The sequence below is a fragment of the Myotis nattereri genome (assembly GCF_964212035.1).
Source record: "Myotis nattereri genome assembly, chromosome: 1".
Taxonomy (NCBI): Eukaryota; Metazoa; Chordata; class Mammalia; order Chiroptera; family Vespertilionidae; genus Myotis; species Myotis nattereri.
In genome coordinates, this window is record NC_138075.1 from 53663012 (window position 1) to 53682167 (window position 19156).

At 45.4% G+C, this 19156-nt stretch overlaps 1 protein-coding gene across 1 annotated transcript in view; it reads right to left on the bottom strand.

The window, feature by feature from the left end:
- The window catches only part of CGNL1 (cingulin like 1), a 138344-nt gene extending 119588 nt beyond the window's left edge, over window positions 1-18756 (bottom strand). Inside the window, exon 1 of the mRNA XM_081093074.1 lies at window positions 18671-18756. The gene's annotated coding sequence lies outside the window, so the exon portion shown is untranslated. The remainder of the gene's footprint in view (window positions 1-18670) is intronic.
- Window positions 18757-19156: the final 400 nt, after the last annotated feature.

Below are 19156 nucleotides of genomic sequence, written 5' to 3' on the forward strand. Positions count from 1 at the left end.
CATCTTCTCTGCTTTTGCTTCCATCCTCACGTCCCCTCCCTGACTCCAAATCCTGCCTCCCTCCTCCCTTGAAAGGACCTGTGATGACACTGGACCCACCTGATAACCCAGGAGAGCCTGCCCATCGCAAGGTCCTCATTTAATCACATCCCTTTTGCCATGTAAGGTGACATGCTCACAGGCTGCAGAATTAGGGTGTGGACATCTAGTTTGGAGAGAGAGGAGAGAGCATTATTCTGCCTACTCCATCAGCTGACAGTCAGCCAACCGAAAAGAAAAAAGTTTTAAATGTTCAGAGAAGCAGAGATGAGATGCAGCCGTTTTTCGGCTTCCCCATTCTGATTTCCTGAGGCTGCTGCCGCCTGCCCTGGGGTCTCCTGAGACACCACTCATCTGCTCTGTCAACTGTCCCAGAAGACACTTCACTGTTCCCCACGTGGATTTACACCCATGTCTCTCTCACCTTAATGCTGGTGCCCTGAACCAATTGGAAACAGTGCATTGTGTGAGGGTTAAGGAGCCGAACAGATCAGCAGACTGGATCCATGGGTCAAATCTAACAAAATGAAGTTTAATAGGGAAAGCAAAGGCCTGAAGAATGCATTGTTTGACTGAAGGATGGGTGAGGAACAGAATAAAACTTTTTTTTTTTTTTTTTAATGGCTTGGGGATCACCGTTGATAAGTTCACTGTGAGATGCTTGTCAAAGACCACTGTGACTTCCGGAAATTATATCTCCAGATTCAGCAGGCAGGGCAGGGAGTCATACTGTAGACTCCCCTGAAATCAAGAACAACTCCCCCAACTATTTCAGAGTGTGTCTTTTTACCCAGGCACACAGCCTCGGGGGCATACTGCGAGTCCTGAGAACAAGCAGGCCGCCAGCCCAGCAGCCACATTAACCAAATGAGTCCCGCTGTTTGGTGCTCTCAGGCTCCCTCCCTGGTGATTTAGGGAATCTCCTCTGCTGGGGGGTTGATCAGCAAGAGCCTGGTTTAAGAAAAGAGTGACCAGGATGGTTTCAGGACTGAGAAGCTACGAGAAGACAGCGGGTACAGAGGGAGAGGAATGGGGCTAAGAACACGATGAACTGTCATCAAGTATAAATGCCAGAAGGGCTGTCATGTGAAAAGGGGATCAATTTTGCTCTGTGTGGCTCCAAAGGTTAGAACAAGGAACAATGAGTAGATGTGCTAGGGAGACAAATTCCAATTCAATCTAAGGGGTGGGGATTGGGAGGCGGGGGTGGGGTGGGGGGGGGTTGAGGGGGGCGTGAGTTCTAACCCTTAGCGATGCCTGAAGATAAACTGGGGTGTTTCATAAGACAGTGAGTCCCCCATCAGTGGAGGAATGTTGGGGTGAGAGGGGCTGCCCATTCGGAGGCAGGTTTGAAAAGAGACTCCAGTGCCAGCCCCTCAATAAAGGCAGGTTCTTCCAAATCTGAGCGTCAGACTCCATCTCATGTTTACTTGGTAACTACCATCTATTTACATACAGAGAAAAAACATCAAGACCATCACACCAAAGATAAGACATACCGAGGTGAGAAGGACCAGGAAGAGTCTTTAGGAGGGAAAAGGATAACAGAACAACCAAAGAACAAAGTATCTCCAGATCATCTCCTTCGTTTTTCTCTGTACAGAACACTAACCTGGGAATTAAAGTCTCTCGATTGAGCGAGGCAGTTCTAGCCTGCCTCGGCCATGAGGGTGTCCGTCCACCCACTGGCATCCACTGCCTTCGGGACTCCCGTGGGGACCAGAAATGAATGGGAGTCTGGAGAAGGCACATCCCTGCCATCAGGCTGATCCCAATATAAACTCAAAACCGCCATTGGCTGGTTGCCCTCATGGCCGAGGAAGGAAGTCAACCCAAACCCGTCCCAAAGGAAACCTGGGGATGTCAATGAAAAGGCTGTGAGCACTAGTGGGGCAACTGACAGTGAACTCGGAAAGTATGAGCCATGATGGAATTTTCCAAGGAGCACTTGATACTCATGGTTTAAAATATATAACAGTTCAAGACTAGGAAAGAGGTGGAAAAACAACACGACGGCTCTCTGGGAGGTATTACAAGATTTTAAGAAATGCCATATAGCCCTGGCCCGGTGGCTCAGTTGGTTAGAGCACTGTCCCAATACACCGAAGTTGCTAGTTCGATCACTGGTCAGGCCACACACAAGAATCAACCAGTGAATGCATCAACAAGTGGAACTATAAATTGATGTTTCTCATTCTCCCTTCCTCTCTCTTTAAGAACAATAAGTAAAAAAACAAAATTATTATTTTAAAAAAGCAAGAAACTCCATATAGAAACTGAGTCAACACCCACTTCAAATCAGAGAATGGAGAAAACGAGTGAGAGCTGAGCAGCACATGGCAGAAATGTCAGAAGAGCTAACCTGTAAGGTCCCTGAGGGCAAGGACACCCAGATCTGGTCTTGGCTCTCTGGTGAGAGCACCACTGGTCCGATAAAAGAATGCGTGAACGGCAGCTTTGAGAGTCAGGTCTCCCGGTTCTGGTAGAAGATAACTCAGCGGGGCTGGTGTGGCTCAAGGCTGAGCGTCGACCTATGACCCAGGAGGTCACGGTTGGATTCTGGTCAGGGCACATGCCCAGGTTGCAGCTCAATCCCCAGTGGGGGCTGTGCAGGAGGCAGCCAGTAGATGATTCTGTGTCATCATTAATGTTTCTATCTCTCCTCTCTGAAATCAATACAAATATGTTTTTTTAAAAAAAGAAGATAAGCTCAAATTCTAAAGGAGACTCCGAGCCTGGAAAAGTGCAGATTCCCCAGAGGGTTGGCTCTGGGAAGACTGCCCAAACCTTGTCTCAATAATCGGCTCTGTGAGTCCAAAGGGAACAACCGGGCCACGCACATCTGAGAAAAGCTTCGCCTCGGCGGAGGCACGCGGGGCAAAGGTCGCTACCCAAGGAAATGATTTCACCTTATGAATGTCTGTGGTCATCGGCCCTGATGCTCGGCCCCAGGAAACTGAGCTCTATTTTCCCTTTTCCAAAATAAACATACAGGAGGGTGTGTTCCCAGTTGCTTTTGGGAGCCACTTCTTGGGATGGACTCTTTTCTTTCTGAGCATCCCCTTGCTGAAAGGTTTCAACAGGACAGGACGCAGAAATTTAATTTCACCAGGTCACCTAACTCCCTTAACTTCCCCCCCACCCCACCTTCTCACCCCATGTCTTTGAAGATACTAAACAGAATAATAATACTTTGAGACATGGAACAAAATGACAGAACCCCTTTTCTGAACTCAATTTAAATATCATCAAAAGTGGACCTTTTGTTTTCAGGAGCAAAAAGACTCCACGTTGTCCTAATGAGCTTCTGATGAGAACTCTCACCCGCACTGGGCCTACTTTCCAGTTATTTCTTTAAAGATTTTGGGAGGATGGTAAGACTCGAAGCAACTCAGTAAACAAAGGGGACGAAGAATCTTTTTGTTTTTCATCATATTTTCCAAAAACAAAGAAAAAAAGAATAGACACACACATCAGGAAAGTTACAGCAAGTGACTCAAGACCTCCTGTGAACACTAAAATGCAGTGCTCGCTGCCATGGCATCTGCCCTGACACGCCTCACGTACACAGAGAGCCCCTTGGAAGTCCACTCCCAAGAGCAGCGGCTAATGACCGGGCTCTGCCAGCAACAACCAAGTGATTCAACAGTTACCAATTCTACCCACGTCAGATAACAGGAAAACTCATTCCAAAGAGACAGATGACCCAACCTCCCAAGTGGCCTGTGAACTGACCAGGCATAAATTCTAGTATCAACCAGTACAGTAAGAATTAGGTTACCATTTGGTAAGCACTCAGTTAAAATGTTTTGATAAATAAATGCAAGAGAAAATATTTGTTTCGGAATGTTTTCTGAGCCCAGAACTATGGGTAGCTCTGGCCAGTAGGTCAGTATACATTCTAATAATGTTTGGGATTTACAAAGCATTTTCATGTGAGTTTAATTTTTTTTAAAAAAGAAAGAAACTCCATATAGAAGCTGAGCCAAAATCAGCTTTAGAAGTGACAGTTTAAAACACATTTTTTAAATGAGGACCCTCTGGACCAGGCAGGCGTCTGGATTCCTGAGGTGCTCGCTCCGGCTTTGCGCTCCCGCCCTCGGGGCCTGGCCTCCACCGACCTGCTCTTCCACATCACTGAGCCTTGGCCACCTGTAATGACTGCAGAACAAATTCCACAAGAAGGCCTGGCTACTGCACTAGGCTCCTAACTGGGCTGCCTGCCTCCCCACTTCTCAACACCCTTAATTGGCCTCCCACTCCCATCACAATAAAATCCTTAAAATGCCTGCAAAAGCCAACATGCTCTGCCCGCCCCCCCATCACCCCCACTCAGACCTCTCCCTTTACTCCCCTCCAGCTACACTGGCCTCACTGTGATCCCCAAAACATCCTCCTGCCCTTATATCCAGTGCCTTGGGGCGGGGCCGCTTTTCCCAAAGCCCTTCCCCCAGGCAGCCATACTCCAAACTTTCCTTCAGGTCTCAACTCGTTGGCCATCTCATAGAAAAGACCTTCCCCATTAAGCAGGATTCTCTACCACCCCCACCCTCCTTCACAATCCACTGTATCTTCCCTGAGCTCTTATCACCCACCGACATGCCTTGGTGTGTTTACTGGCTTCTCCTCCACTAGGTCTCCCCACTGCAGTACAAGCTGCCACGGGTGGGACCTTTGCTTTGCTCTCCTTCCTCTGAGAATACTGCTGTATCCTTGGGGGTAATGTAGGGCCTGGCAGAGTGGGCACTTGGTAAAGATCTGTATTGAATGAATGAATGAATGAATGAATGAATAAAAAGCATTTGTATTAAATGTGAGTTGCAGCCCCACAGGGTTAAAAATGGCCAACACCTTCTAAGAGCTTTCCTATCTTCTCAGAACCCTGGGGGAGAGGGGAACATGGAGGGAGCACAGAAAAAGTCAGGCTAGTGGGTCACTTTCTCAGGGGTTCCCAACCCTTCATCAGCAGAACAGAGTTGGTCCCTCCCCCCACACTCCCTTAAAAAATAGGAAAGAGCTGAAGATTGCCAATGACAAGGCAAAGAATGCTACAGAAAACAGGAGACTAGACAGAGTCAGAGACAGGGAAAGAGAAAAACTACCTGAGAGCAGGAAACGTAAAGGTCCCAGCTGCCAAATCAGGGCCAGCACAGAAAGTAGCACAGGGAGGACACGACACACGACACACTGCACGCGTGTGAGAGAGACAATGTCCACGCCAGGAAGCGGGGAGCAGTGATGGTGATGTCGCCTCTGTCAATGGTGGAATGGCAACAGTGGAAAAAGGACCATCATCTTGATAACTAATATTTCTAAGCACTCTACAGCATTTTTTAAAGAAAATCCTTTTTATTTTTTTAAATATATTTTTACTGGTTTCAGAGAGGAAGGGAGAGAGGGATAGAAACATCAATGATGAGAGAGAATCACTGATCTGCTGCTTCCTGCACATCCCCTACTGGGGATTGAGCCCACAACCCGGGCAGTGCCCTGACCAGGACTCGAACTGTGACCTCCTGGTTCATAGGTGGAGGCACAACCCCTGAGGCATGCCAGCCGGGCGAGCACTTTACAGTTTAGAAAGCATCGACACCACGTGCCTTTATGGATTCACATAAAAAGTCACCGAGCGGGTGGTGTAATTTTACAGGTAAGGAAACTGAGGCTCAGAGAGGTCAAGGGATTTTTCTGTCCAAGACTGCACAGCATGCAGGTGGAACTTCAGGGGACTTAGGGCTCCAAGGGCTCTCGCTCTTTTAACCAACCCCTCACATCCCAAGGAGCAAGGGAGCGCCAACGTGAGTGCCCACCCAATGCGATTAACAGGACTTCGTCCACGTTATGCTAATGACTATTTATTCAAAGCAGATGCTCCTCCTGCGTTCCTCCAGGGATCTATCTGCGGCCTCTTGACTGGAGAAGAAATGTGGTCTTCCTGGAGTGCTCAAAGGCTGAGGAGGCCAAAGAGAAGCCAAACTCCAGCCTTTAAAAATGTTGCCTCAGGGCCCTGCAAAAGCACAGCCAGAGGCTGCAAAACACCTGAACAGAACTGCCTCAGAAAGCATCTCATGTGAAATGCATCCTCTGCAAAACTTGCTCTAAAGGCCCATGTTTTCAGTAAGCTCCGTCACAATGTTATTACCATAGCTTTTCATAGAAACTGGATTTCAGAAAACCCATGACAGGTTCACTGGATTTATCAGAACTGTATTCTCCTCTTGAAAATGCCTCGTATGCTATGAAAAAAGAAAAAAGGAAAAAAAAACCTCCCCGGTCATAAATCCATGAAGATGCTGTTCTGCTTTTGTGACCAGATGCGAAATTGCAGAGGAGAAAAGGGATTTGCTCTGGGGTTTTAAGAGGCCCAAAGCTGGGCCCTCCTCCCTGGGCAGGAAGAAGGGAAAGCAAAGCTACCGCCTGGCCGTGCTGTGAGCACCCGGGTCTGGGCGGGGTGAGCAAGAAGCAGCGCATGGCTGCCTTGAGGAGGCACTGAGGGGCAGAGACATTTCAGCGATCTAAATCAACACCTGGAATTGCACTGGAAGCAGATGGCAAGTCCAGGCTGACCGCCCAGCACGGGCCCAGGACACTCCCTGGACAGCAGGCGCAGCTTGGCTCTGGGCTCCCACCGGTGCTGTGGGAGGTCCCGTTTCCTCCACGGGAGCCTCGGAAGGGGAGGCGGCAGGTGACTGGGCTCTGGGCTGGGCATCCGGGCAGTACAAAGACAAGAGTAACCTGCAGGGGAAAAGTCAAGCCCTGGACAGGGCAGGGGTGTCTCTGGACGTGGGCACTGAAACTCACTGGCCCTTTTCTCAGGCCCCTCCTTTCCTTCTGCACAGCGTCACCTCCATCTATTTAGGTTGAATATGTGCCAGCTTGTCTCCGTGCCGCCAGATGTTACCTTTCAAGGATTGCGCGTTTCTGTAATTATTTCCAGGACAAGCAAACACTCCTGAGCCACTGGGGTTTGCTACGGAATTCATATTTTCCCCACAACGGGGTGTGGGTCCACCGCTGCCCTCTGCTTTTCAAGTGCACACAGGGGCCGGCCATCCAAAGCCCTGCAGTCGATGAAACCTATTTTTGAAATAAACTCCTTGGGATCTGTGAAGAGTTAACTCACCACCCAGGTTTTGCTTTTTGTTTGGGATGGCTTTTCTTTAACCCCGTCTTCTCTTGAAAAGGGCTTACTCTTAAGGGAGAAAAAGTTTTAAACACACTCCCATTAGTGCATACTTGCAAACACAGTATCATTTTCTGAGAGGCAGAGTCTTAGCCTAAATGCTTCCAGGAAACCAGCATGTTGTCCTGGGCCCCAACGAGGGGCGTGTCTGCCTGGCCCACAGGGCTCAGCATGAGTCAGGGACAGGCAGGCCGGCCAAGACCACCTCCAGGTTGCCACTGAGAAGGCAGACCCCTTGTCAGTAGCTGGCAACCAAGGCTCCTTAACTCTCCAAAGACGCCCCTGACATCAAGCTGCTGGCAGGTGCTGTGGAAAGTACAGCCTCCACATGAAAGCACAGGATTCCATAGTGGGCTTGTCTGACATCATTCGAGCCTCCACCTCCACTTTCTTGAGAAGGTTCAGAAAGAGTGCCCAGCCCCCCTTAGATTTTCATTTGAAATAGTGCGTGCAAGCAGCTGGGATCTCAAAGGCCTACTGCCCGCTTGCCTTGTAAAATATTTGCGCCTGTAGCCTTCAAGCCCTGAACAAAGGACTAAGAAATACCTTCCTGGCAGTTGGAATAGGAAAAACAAAAGGTCCCTATGAGAAATGTAATCTAAGGCAGGAAGGGCAGAGGTCAGAGCAGCTGGAGCCTTTAAACTCCCCACCTCAAAGCCACTGGGCATTAAACTTGTCAAACACTTACCAAGCACCTACTATGGACAAGCCACCTTCAAGATGGGGTGGAAAACACAGCAAGGGTATGGGGTAGGTTAAGTTCAGCTGCAGATGTTGGAAAACACAAAATAACTTTGGCTCCAACAGTAAGAAGGAAGTAGGGAGGTAAGCAGTGGAGGGCTGGTATTGTGGCTCCATGGCCACTGGGGATCCAGGCTCCTGCTTTGTGCTCCACTTGCTTAGAGCATGACTTCCATCTGCACGGTTACCTCATGACCTAGGTGGCTGCTGGGTCTCAGCCGTCATGTCCATGTTCCAAGCAGGAGGTAGGAAGACAGAGCAAAAGCACTGTCCGTACAAGTCAGTCCCTGGGGCGTCCCCACAAGCCCACACTTAACACTCACCTTTCATTGTCTAGAGCTTAAGTCACTGGCCCCTATCCAGGTGAAAGAGAGGTTGAAATATAGAGTCGCTTATCTTTGCACATTGCTACACCCTCAAAAAAAAAAATTAGGCTTTTGGTTACTGAAGGAGAAGACAGGAAGGAGATATGAAATTAGCAATCTTGTCAACAGAATGCATGAAAGACAATGCAGGATGAGGCAATTTGGAGCTCTCCCTAAGATCAGAAGAGCTGCTAGTACGGGGGGAAAAAAAAAAAAAGTATTGATGTTCGACCGGTATGGCTCAGTGGTTGAGCGTTGGCCTATGAACCAGGAGGTCACAGTTCGATTCCCAGTCTGGGCACATGCCTGGGTTGCGGGCTCAATTCCCAGTAGAGGGCATGCAGGAGGCAGCCGATCCATGATGCTCTCTCATCATGAATGTTTCTCTCTCTCTCCCTCTTCCTTCCTCTCTCTGAAATCAATAAAAATATATTTGGGGGAAAAAAGTATTAAGGGATGAAGGCTCAAATGACAGTATTCTTCAGACACAACTAAAAACTTCATTAAGTTGAAGGTGTTTTGAATAAGTTATAACACCAATTTTCCCAAACTATCCACCTTTGAGTTGAACATATTTCATATTTCATGAAACAAAGCTGGTAACATTTCTTAGGCCTCTTAGGACTGTGGCTCCGCTGGAATCACCTGGGAGCTTTTTAAAAATACAAATCCCTGAGACCCACTTTGGAAATTCTGACAAATGGTTTAGGGGTGAGGCCTAAAATTCTGCATGCGCACACGTGCACACACACACACACACACACACACACACACACACGCAACCCAGGTAATTCTTCTGGTGGATGACCTGGTTCACAAACAGTGACTTCACCCAAACTCTCATTTCAAATATGGGGAAACAGGAGCAGTCATGGGACTTGTCCAGGGTCCCTCTTGGTTGTTAGGTGAAACTAGAACGAGAACCCAGGTCATTTCACCCATAATCCAGGCCTCTCTTCCTGAAATCACCTCTCTGGGAAATTTGAATTTGGGCTTGCAGATTCCCAAACACAAATAATCAGACCACCCAATCATCCTACCCAGGTCTTCCTGCACAAGAGTGTTAGTTTCCAGGCTAGATCCAATCTCCAAGGAAATGACACTCACCTCGCCACCAGCACACATGTTCAACCGCCTGCAGAATCCCAACCCCAGCAGTTAGACCCAGCACCTTCCGACAGTGTGCTTCTGGGTGCTGCAAAGCCACCTAAAGTGAGGTGCTTGAGGGGTGATTTTAAAACAAATATGTACGTGTGCATGGATCTGTAGGTCTATCTCTGCATCTATCTCCCCCTCCTCTGAGATCGTAAAGATCCCAGGGAGGGAGGCTGGAGATGATGCGTATTTCAGTCAGTATCTGAACGCAATCCCTTCCTGTGTTGGGGATCCCCCACCATTCATACGAGTCCCCGAGTGAGGCAGGCTCCACCATCAACCGGCAGGAATGGAAAGGCCCACGTCTCACCTCTGCCCCTCCAGCAGCTAAGGAGTGGACCGGAGTGCCAGCCTCAGCCTGGCCCCTGTGGCATGGCCTAGTCAGAGGGTGCCTGAGGTGGGACTACCCACTTCCCTCCGTTCCTGCCCATTGCCAAAGCCTGGCTCCCACCTTCTAGAAATCCTGTGAGCCTTACAATGTCTTCCCAGTATATTCTCTCCACTTAGATCTGCCAGGGTTAGTTTCAGTTGCTAAAAATTAAGAACAGTGATTAATATCTTCATGGAAATAGGAGAGTTCCCGTTCCCCGGGGTTACTCATGCAGGTTATCCTGAAATGGTGAGAAGGGTGACAAGAGTTAAGGAAGACTCTGGGGCCAGGCCAGAACCTGCCTCATGCCCAGACCAAAGGGCATGGAGGGATGGCTTCTGGCAAAAGACCAGCATTTTCCCTGCTGTCTTCTTCTTTCTATTCATTCTACTACTCCTCTGGGCCCTGAATGTCTCTCATCTTGACAAAGATGAACCCATTTTTCCTCCTTCTTGCCTCTTACACCCAGAAAATAAAGTTCTCTCGTTTGACTAAAAACTGAAGCTCCAAAATGCCTCCTCTGACACTTCTGACTCCCAGTTTGTGCTTTGAAAACACCAGGAAATACAGATAAATGGCCTTTATAAGGGTGAAGGACAAAAGTGAAATGGGCACATTTACTGCAGACAATATAAAATTTAAAATGTGCACATCATCTGACCCAGCAGTTTAATTCTAATAATTAACCATACACAGAAGAATTATACAAATACACTGCTAAGTGCATAAAGACTACATACAAAGTATTTATAATAACTCAAATGTCTATTAATAAGAGGTTAGCTAAATTATGATAAAACCACATTGTGGAAAACCAGGAAGCCATTTTAAAAAATAAGATTTATATATACACGACCATGGAAAGTATCAAGATACTTTTTTTAAAGTATCAAAATAATGTATGTAGTTATTGTGTAGTCTCATTTCTATACTTACTTATAAAATAAAAAAGTTTACCAAATTCTTGAAGAGTAAGTATGACTGGAGGTGACAAAATAGGATGCTTTCAACTCACATCACACATTTCCATAGTGTTTCAATTTTGATTTCAAACAAGTTATTATTATAATAGAAAAAAAATCAGTGGAGGCTGAAATGGCCATTGAACACGTAAAACAGTGATGCTGGGGAGCCCGTGGTTTCCTTTTTAGGCAGCAAGCTGTCTCAAACCCAGCACCCAACATGTAACACAATTCTACATCAGCTTCCTTCTTCCTTTTCTTCCTTCCCACAACCTGCACAGTCAGAAGTCACAATTCCTAACCCAAAGCGACGTGGAAGCAATGACACAGAGTGTGAGCTGCTGTGGGAGCCGCTGACAGAAGAACCACAGAAAGCAGCCACAAGAAGCAGATGCACAGCAATTTCCACAACTATTTCACGAGGAACAAGGGGATCTGCGCACCCAGAGCCTCTAAAGGTATCTCCACATGACAAGTAAGATCAATAAGAACGAAAATGGTCAATTTTATTCAGTGTCTAGGAAAGGTGTCCCTACCCACTGCATAGTCAGTTATATAAAAGTAGAGTACATACATGTATCTTACCACTTGAAGAAATTTCAGAAATCACACACAAAAAATGAATTAATATGAAATATCCAATTGCCCAACATGTTATATAACTAAGCTACTGTTTTTACTTAGGTTGTATTTACTGAATTAGGTTTTATGAATTCTGGTTTTTCTTTTTAAAAGCCATTAGATTCAATATTCATTATTCTTAAAAGTAATGCACACACACACAAAATTAACTTATACTCATGAGAGAACTTTACCTAGGTCAACAATCCTCAATACAAAAATCCCATACCCTCTGGTCTTAAGAGAAAACCAAGAGATCTCTACTGATTGTCACGAAGATTCAGCCAATAATGCCAAGTACTCAAATATAGACTATACTTAGGATTTTGAGATTAGAATCAATGTTGAACAACCAGCAACTGGATTGAATGCATTTGAAGGAAACAGGGCAATTGTTTTAAAATGTGAAGCCTATGTACTAAGTAATGAAGTGTTCTCCATTCAAAGTGTTAATGTTCAAGTGGGTTAAAACAATAGAGGAATGTGTGCCTTCACACCTGGGCAAACAACCGCCAATTTAATGAAACTCAATTTACACTATGAGGCAAGCCGTTTTCCAACAGGCTCAGTTACTCGGTGTGAAACAGACTTATTTTTCAAACATGCTGCACGTATCTGGCTGCCATGTAGGCTACACTTTCACACAGCGCCCCAGTCTACTCTGGAAGGGTGTATCACCTCCCAGCACCACAGTGCCCAGACATGGCGGCAGCACAATAAACGCTGACTTCCTTCCCTCTTTCCTTCTGCCTCCAAATATAATAGGAAAATAGCAATACAATGCACACATATAATATCACTAAGACGATTCCTGGGCATTCCACTCATTGCTTTCCTATGTCATTACATGGGCACCCAAAATACCCCCTTTAACAGTATCGTTCTTGCATGAAACAACTCCAATTTTGTATTTAGCATATATATACATACATACATGCTGTGAGGAGGAAAGGAAATACACCCAAATATTAACAGCTATACAGTTATGAGCCACTTAACAACAGAGATACATTCAGAAAAAGGCATCAGTAGGTGATTTTGTCGTTGTGTGAACATCACGGTATGTACTAACTCAAACCTAGATAGCATAGCCTGCTCCACACCTAGGCTATATGGCCTGGTCCATTGCTCCTAGGCTATGTGCCTGTACAGCATGTTTCTGTACAAAACAACATGAGATTAAATCAAGCACAAGAGAAATAATGCAATCATGAGATGTAGTAAACATGAGATGTATGTATGAAGCTACTGCCAACATAAAATGGCATACTGTTTATAGCAAACTTTTTTATAAGTAGAAAGAGTACACTCTAAATAACTAGTATAGTAAATACATAAACCAGTAACATAGTCAGTTATTATTATCAAGTATTATGTACTACACTAGAAGCCCGGTGCACGAAATTCATGCAGGGTGGGGTCCCTAGGCCTGGCCAGCGATCGGGGCCTGCTGACCAGGGGGAGGGGCCAACCACTGCCATGATCAGGGCCAATCAGGTTCCCGCCTTCCCTTGCCATCCATGCGCTGCCACCATACAGTTCCCCACCTCCCTCCCCCCTCCTTCCCTCACTGCCTGCGTCCACCACTACCCACCCCAGTTCCCCATCCCAGCCCAGGGACCCAGCCGGGGGTAGGGACCAGGTGGTTGGCCAGCAGGTCCCATTGGCAATCAGAGCCTGCGGGCTGGGGGCAGCTCCTGCATTGAGCAGCTGCCCCCTGGTGGTCAGTGTATGTCATAGCAATCGGTCATTCTGGCTGTTCCATTGTAACGGTCACTTAGGCTTTTATATATATAGATATAATTGTATATGCTCTACTTTTATACAGCTGGCTATGCAATGGGTTTGTTTACACCAGCATCACTACAAATACAGAGTAATGCATTGCGCTACCACATTTCCACAGCTAGCTACAATGTCACTAGGTTATAGGAATCTTTCAGTTCCATTATAATGTTATGGGACCACCACTGTATATGTGGTCCATCGTTGACCAAGCCATGATGTGGCATGACTATATATCTTGATCACAGAATTGAAAACAGTTTCTAATTTTCATTTTATACTTCCTGTATTTTCCAAATGTTTTGCAATAAACAGCTGTTGAGTCAAACCAAGTTTGATACAACACAGTTCCACTATACACTCACTGAATAACTGAATGAAGATGACACACAATACCAAATGTTGACACTGGAGCCACTGAAACTCACATACCACTCTGGAAAACTGTTTCACAATATTGACCACAACTCCACATATATAACTACCCAGGCACTTCTGCTCCTAGATATATACCCAAAGAATTTACATGCATATACAAAAATGTATCACTATTAATAACAGCCAATAACTACAAACAATCAAAAGTCCATCAATAGTAGTTACTCAATTAGCAAGGTATCTATACTAATAAAAGGATAATATGCTAGTTAGACCAGACAACTTCTGGACATCCTTCTGGACAAAGCCATGGTTGCAGGAGCTGAGGCAGAGGCTGTTAGGGGCAACCAGGTCGGCAGGGGAGAGCAGTTAAGGGCGACCAGGCCGGCAGGGGAGGGCAGTTAGTGGCGACAAGGCCATCAGGGGAGGGCGGTTAGGGGCAACCAGGCAGGCAGGCAGGCAGTGGTGGTTAGGGGTGATCAGGCCAGCAGGGGAGGGCAGTTAGGGGCAATCAGGCCAGTAGGGGAGGGCAATTGGGGGCAATCAGGCTGGCAGGGGAGGGCAGTTAGGGGGCAATCAGCCAGGAGGGGAGCAGTGAGGGGGTGATCAGGCCAGCAGGCAGAGGCAGTTAAGGGTGATCAGACAGGCAGACAGGCGAGTGGTTAGGAGCCAGTGGTCCCGGATTGCAAGAGGGCAGTCGGACATCCCCTGAGGGGTTCCAGATTGGACAGGGTGCAGGCCAGGCTGAGGGACTCCCTCCCTCCATGCACAAATTTCATGCACCGGGCCTCTAGTACTTATAAAATAGACAATAATAAATTTAGCAACATATTTAGCAATGAAAAAGAACAAGTTACTGCTACATACACATCAATAGATGAATTTAAGACATAATGTTGAATGAAAAAAAAAAAAAAACACCTGGTGCTAAAGGGTATATTCTATATGAATATGATTATATTATTTAATGAAGTTCAAGAACAGTCAAAATTCACCTATAGTGGTAGAAAAAGGGTGACGGTTATCTTTGCTAAGGAATAGAACTGGGAGGAAGCACAAAAAACTTCTGAAAGATTCTGTACACTTATAATTTCTTCACCTTTCTACTTAAAAAAAAAAAGCTGGGTTTGCACAATAGCTCTAACAACTTCCTAGCTCTATGGCCTTGGGCAAATTTCTTAACCTCTCCAAGCTTCCCTTTACTACATCAGTAAATGGGGATAAAAACAAAAACATCCCTGACTTGATGGAAATGTGATAAGAATTAAATTAGGCAATGCAGGTAGTGTTTACCACAAAACCCAGCACAGGGCAAATACACAATGCATAGCAATAGCAGCAGAAGGGGGGCAGGGACCCCTGAGGTCTTCTTGGATGCCAGGCAGTGAGTACTCACGCTAAGCTTTCTCCCCAGCTCTTGTTGTTATCTATCTCTCGAGGCCCGAAGTGCGGGCTGTGACCTGGGCGCGCAGAAGTCTGTAGAACACCAGCCACAGCACTTATTTCAAGGAGAAGGGAAAATCACTAGTTTTGTTGCTGCTGAGTTTTCAAAGAATGGAAACTGGCCAGAGTCAGGCATCAGGATTAATCACAGACTATTGAGAAGAAAAATGATGTTAGCTTCTGAAAGCAGTAGCTGCTTTTGCTGCAAGAAGAGAAAGAATATTTTATTCTGGTGGAATAATTCATTTTAAATTGAGGAGTCATTTGGGAACTGAAAGAGCTCATCTTTCTTCCCTAAGGAAAGAGAGGAGACAAGAAAAGCTCTGTGAAAAGTTTTTCATGCGGACTGGCTAAATTGACTGCCCTTTCATGTATTTCAGATTTATATCTAAAATAATTTTTAATGTATATGCTTGCTATGGAAAGCAATTTAGGATATTGGTCATGAAACAAGGAATTCAGGTTTTATAAGCCTATTTCAGTTAAATGACATACTATACACACTGATAGAATAATCTCCAATTTTCAAGATTAACCTGCAGATTTAGGAATGACTCATGTCTCATAAATTTTTATTTCAATTAAATTTTAATTTGCTTTCAACTAAAGAAAGACAGACTGTCTGGACCTGAACACAGACCCAGCACTTACTAGCTTTATCATCCTGGGCAAGTTCCTTAATCTCTCTATGTTTTGGTTTCCCCAATTGTTAATTGGGATAATAACAGGGTTATTATAAGGACTAAATAAGTTAATACATATTAAGTGCTTAAAACAGTGCCAAGCCCTATTGAGTACTATATTAGTGTTATTACTTATTTTTATTATATTTCCTGATGTAGATGCAGAATATGTCTAAAATTATAATCACATATTTTGCAGATATAGAAGAGAGTACCTAGAAACCAGAGGAGGATGTGAACTAAGATTATGTCACATGAACATGAATATTTAGTTTTATGTATGTATGTATACACATGCACACATACAAACGCTCCCTCCTTTCTTCCCTCCCTCCCTCCTCCTCCTCCTCCTCCTCCTTTTCCCCTTCCTCCTTCTCTTCCTTTTTTTTCTCTCTCTCTCTCCCTCTCTCATAATTTAAATCACTCTAGAGTAAAAAGTATCAATGATCTATTACTCTTTTTTGAAATATTTCTAAGGACCCATTGTGAAAACACGTTGGAACCTGTTCCCGGCACAGTTGAGCTGCAAAGTGGATGATGTTCAAACATGGACTCTTTTCAACCTGCAGAGGAGGCCTACTAAAATTTTATATTTTCCTCCAATTGTGAGCACAAAAAGCTTTTCATTTTGTTCCAAAGGAAATGATCTTACCCATTAGCTCAACAATATCATCGTCTGAATAGAGTGGGCATCCGGTAGCCATTACTGAGGAGCTAAATGCTAAAACCCAACGGTATGAAAGTTAAAAGCGACTCAATGGAAATGTCAGTCACAACATTCTTTCTTTGATTTACAAGAATCAAACTCAGAAAGAGAGAACCCTCAAGCAAAGGAATTATGAAGAATATCAGCTCAACACAAGGGTAGCACCCTCCTTCCCTTTCCCCACCCTCTCTAATAAGAAGGCTTTTTACTACTCATATGCCTTTGCTTTTCTATGCAGAAGAGAATTATGTTTGAAAATATTACTACATAAAATTCTTTTTGCTAATCGGCAGATTCATACTTTTCTACCAACACTGGCCAAAAATCCCTACTCACTACTGTTAACCGTGGTTTTTCCCTATTATCAGAGTGGCATAATTAAGAACAATTTTCTGATTAGACCAGGTATCAAAGAACCTTATTTTGCTAAAATAATAATAATAATAAAAACCTTGTTCATTCTATCCTTAACAGCTTTAGGACTTCCAGGTACCTCTCCCTTGAAGTCACATGCAAACACAGCTAACACAGATGGTGGCTCCTGTCTTTGCTCTTACCCTTAGTTGTATAACCTTGTTCAGCTTTATGATTCAGAACCTGGCACAGTAGCCTTCAGTGTGAGATGGATGATGAACAGAAAATTGCATGCTGCACTGATTCCTAGCAATGAATTAGATTCTGGGAGCTCAAGGAAAAAGTAGGAAACAGCAGCCATATTTTATTTGCAACATAAATTTCCAACAGAACCTACTTTCTTGCCGACTTGAGCTGCTTGGTTTGATTTGGGCACTTCATTAAGTTGCTCTGGATCTTGACTGATCCAGCCATTCATTCCTCAAATGTGTATCTGACTCCATTATGTGTAAGACACATTGCTGAGTACCAAGAGATAGAAAATGGCCTTGACCTTATTTCACTCCTGGACACTTTTCCTTCCACAACCTCCCCTCAAGTTGACATCACACAGCGAAATGGCACTCCCATCCCCTTCCAAGCATGTTTCTGAGAAGGCACACAGAGGGCCCGGTTTCCTCTCCTTAAACCCCTGCCCACACAATAATAAAATATCTTTTTTTTTCTTTTTATCATAAAGGCAATACATACCGTGATTCCTATAAAATTTAAACAGTCAAGAAGGGCATGACGTGAAAAAGAAAACATCCCTCCCGACCACATCACCAATCCCCACAACCCAAATAACCACATTTTTTGGGACATCTTCCAGAAATTTATATTTGTAATCAAGAATTAAAACATTTTTTGAACAAAAATGAGATCTCAGAATATGTACTGATTTGTATTTTGCTTTAAAAAAAAACTTAATAGTATAAATTTTTTCTTTATCAATATTTACAGATTTGCCCAATTCCACATTACACTTGTACCTTAATTGACTTAACTGCTCTCTACTGAGAGATATTTAGGTTACTGCCAGTAGTTTGCTATTATAATGCTGCAATAAATACCTTTGAATGTGAGCCAACACACTTGCACAGGTGTATGTGTAAGATAACTTCCTAAAAAAAAAGATAACTTCCTAACTATGGAAGGGCTGAGTTATGTACATTCTTGATTGTGAAAGGTAAAGCTGTGACTGACACACACCGTGGCTACCTATAGCCACTGCCCCTCTCCCCAACCCGCAAGGCTCCAGGACTGCCCTCCTCCCGTGCCCACGCACTTCAGGGAAGGCTGGGTCCTCATCTAGGCCCCAGATTGACCTAAGTGAGCTATGGAAGCCCCATCTCCCCGTGCCAGTCACTGGTCTAGGTGTGGGTCCGATGCCTCAAGGGCATGAAAGTTCTCCAGGCTCTCCTGGTGAAGGTGTCCATCATCACTGGGAGTGAGGGTATGAGCTGGAGAAGCTGCAACCACACTGGCACCATGAGACAAGCTTGAGCACTAATATCAAACACTGAGCCTGGCAAAGAGCTACGAGGAAAAGCATGTCGTTTTCCATTAATTAACTCCCAAACTGCCCTAACATTGGACTCTGGTTTACATGAGGTAATAAATGTCCTTACTACTGAAATCACTTTTCACTGGGTTCTGGTTATCTGCAGGTGAAATATCCCTACTGCCAAACTGCTCTCCAAAAAGAAGTCCAGGGGATGTATTACCCACCCCCCCCCTCCCAAACACCTACCCACCCCCAGCATGTGAGAGTGTCTGCTCCTCCCTCCCACCCTCAGCTTCATGGAGTTTAGTCTCCATCGATTTTCAGTGCATTTTTACTTACTGGCCAGAGCCTTCTCTTCCTCGGAGTCTAGCAATCCTCACTAAAAGGGCACATTGCAGAGAGGTCCCTTCTGCTCCCCCCGAGGCACCACAGTGCGGCCAAAGGCTCACTTGGCTCCTTCAGGAAGAGGCCCGTCCCCACAGGCCGGGACGCCTTCAGTCACACTCCGCCTGGGCTGGGACAGGAACGTGTGGAAAAACAAGCCCTGGGAACTGGGCGACCTAGTTTGGATCTGAGGGGGGTGGCTGAAGAGAAGGCATGAACTTCCCAAGGCCTGTTTCTTCAGATATGACAGCAGAGCTCTGGAAACTAAGGCCCAGGATCCTTAGAAAGATGGGGACAGGGTGCGTGACGGTCCTGATGACAAACTGTCACGGACTATTAAAGGTGAGATTTAGACTGACTTCCCAAAGACCGACCCTAAGAGGTGACCATGTGAAGGGTAAGCCAAGCCCTTGGCCTCCCGGGATACTCTGGCCCTCTTTG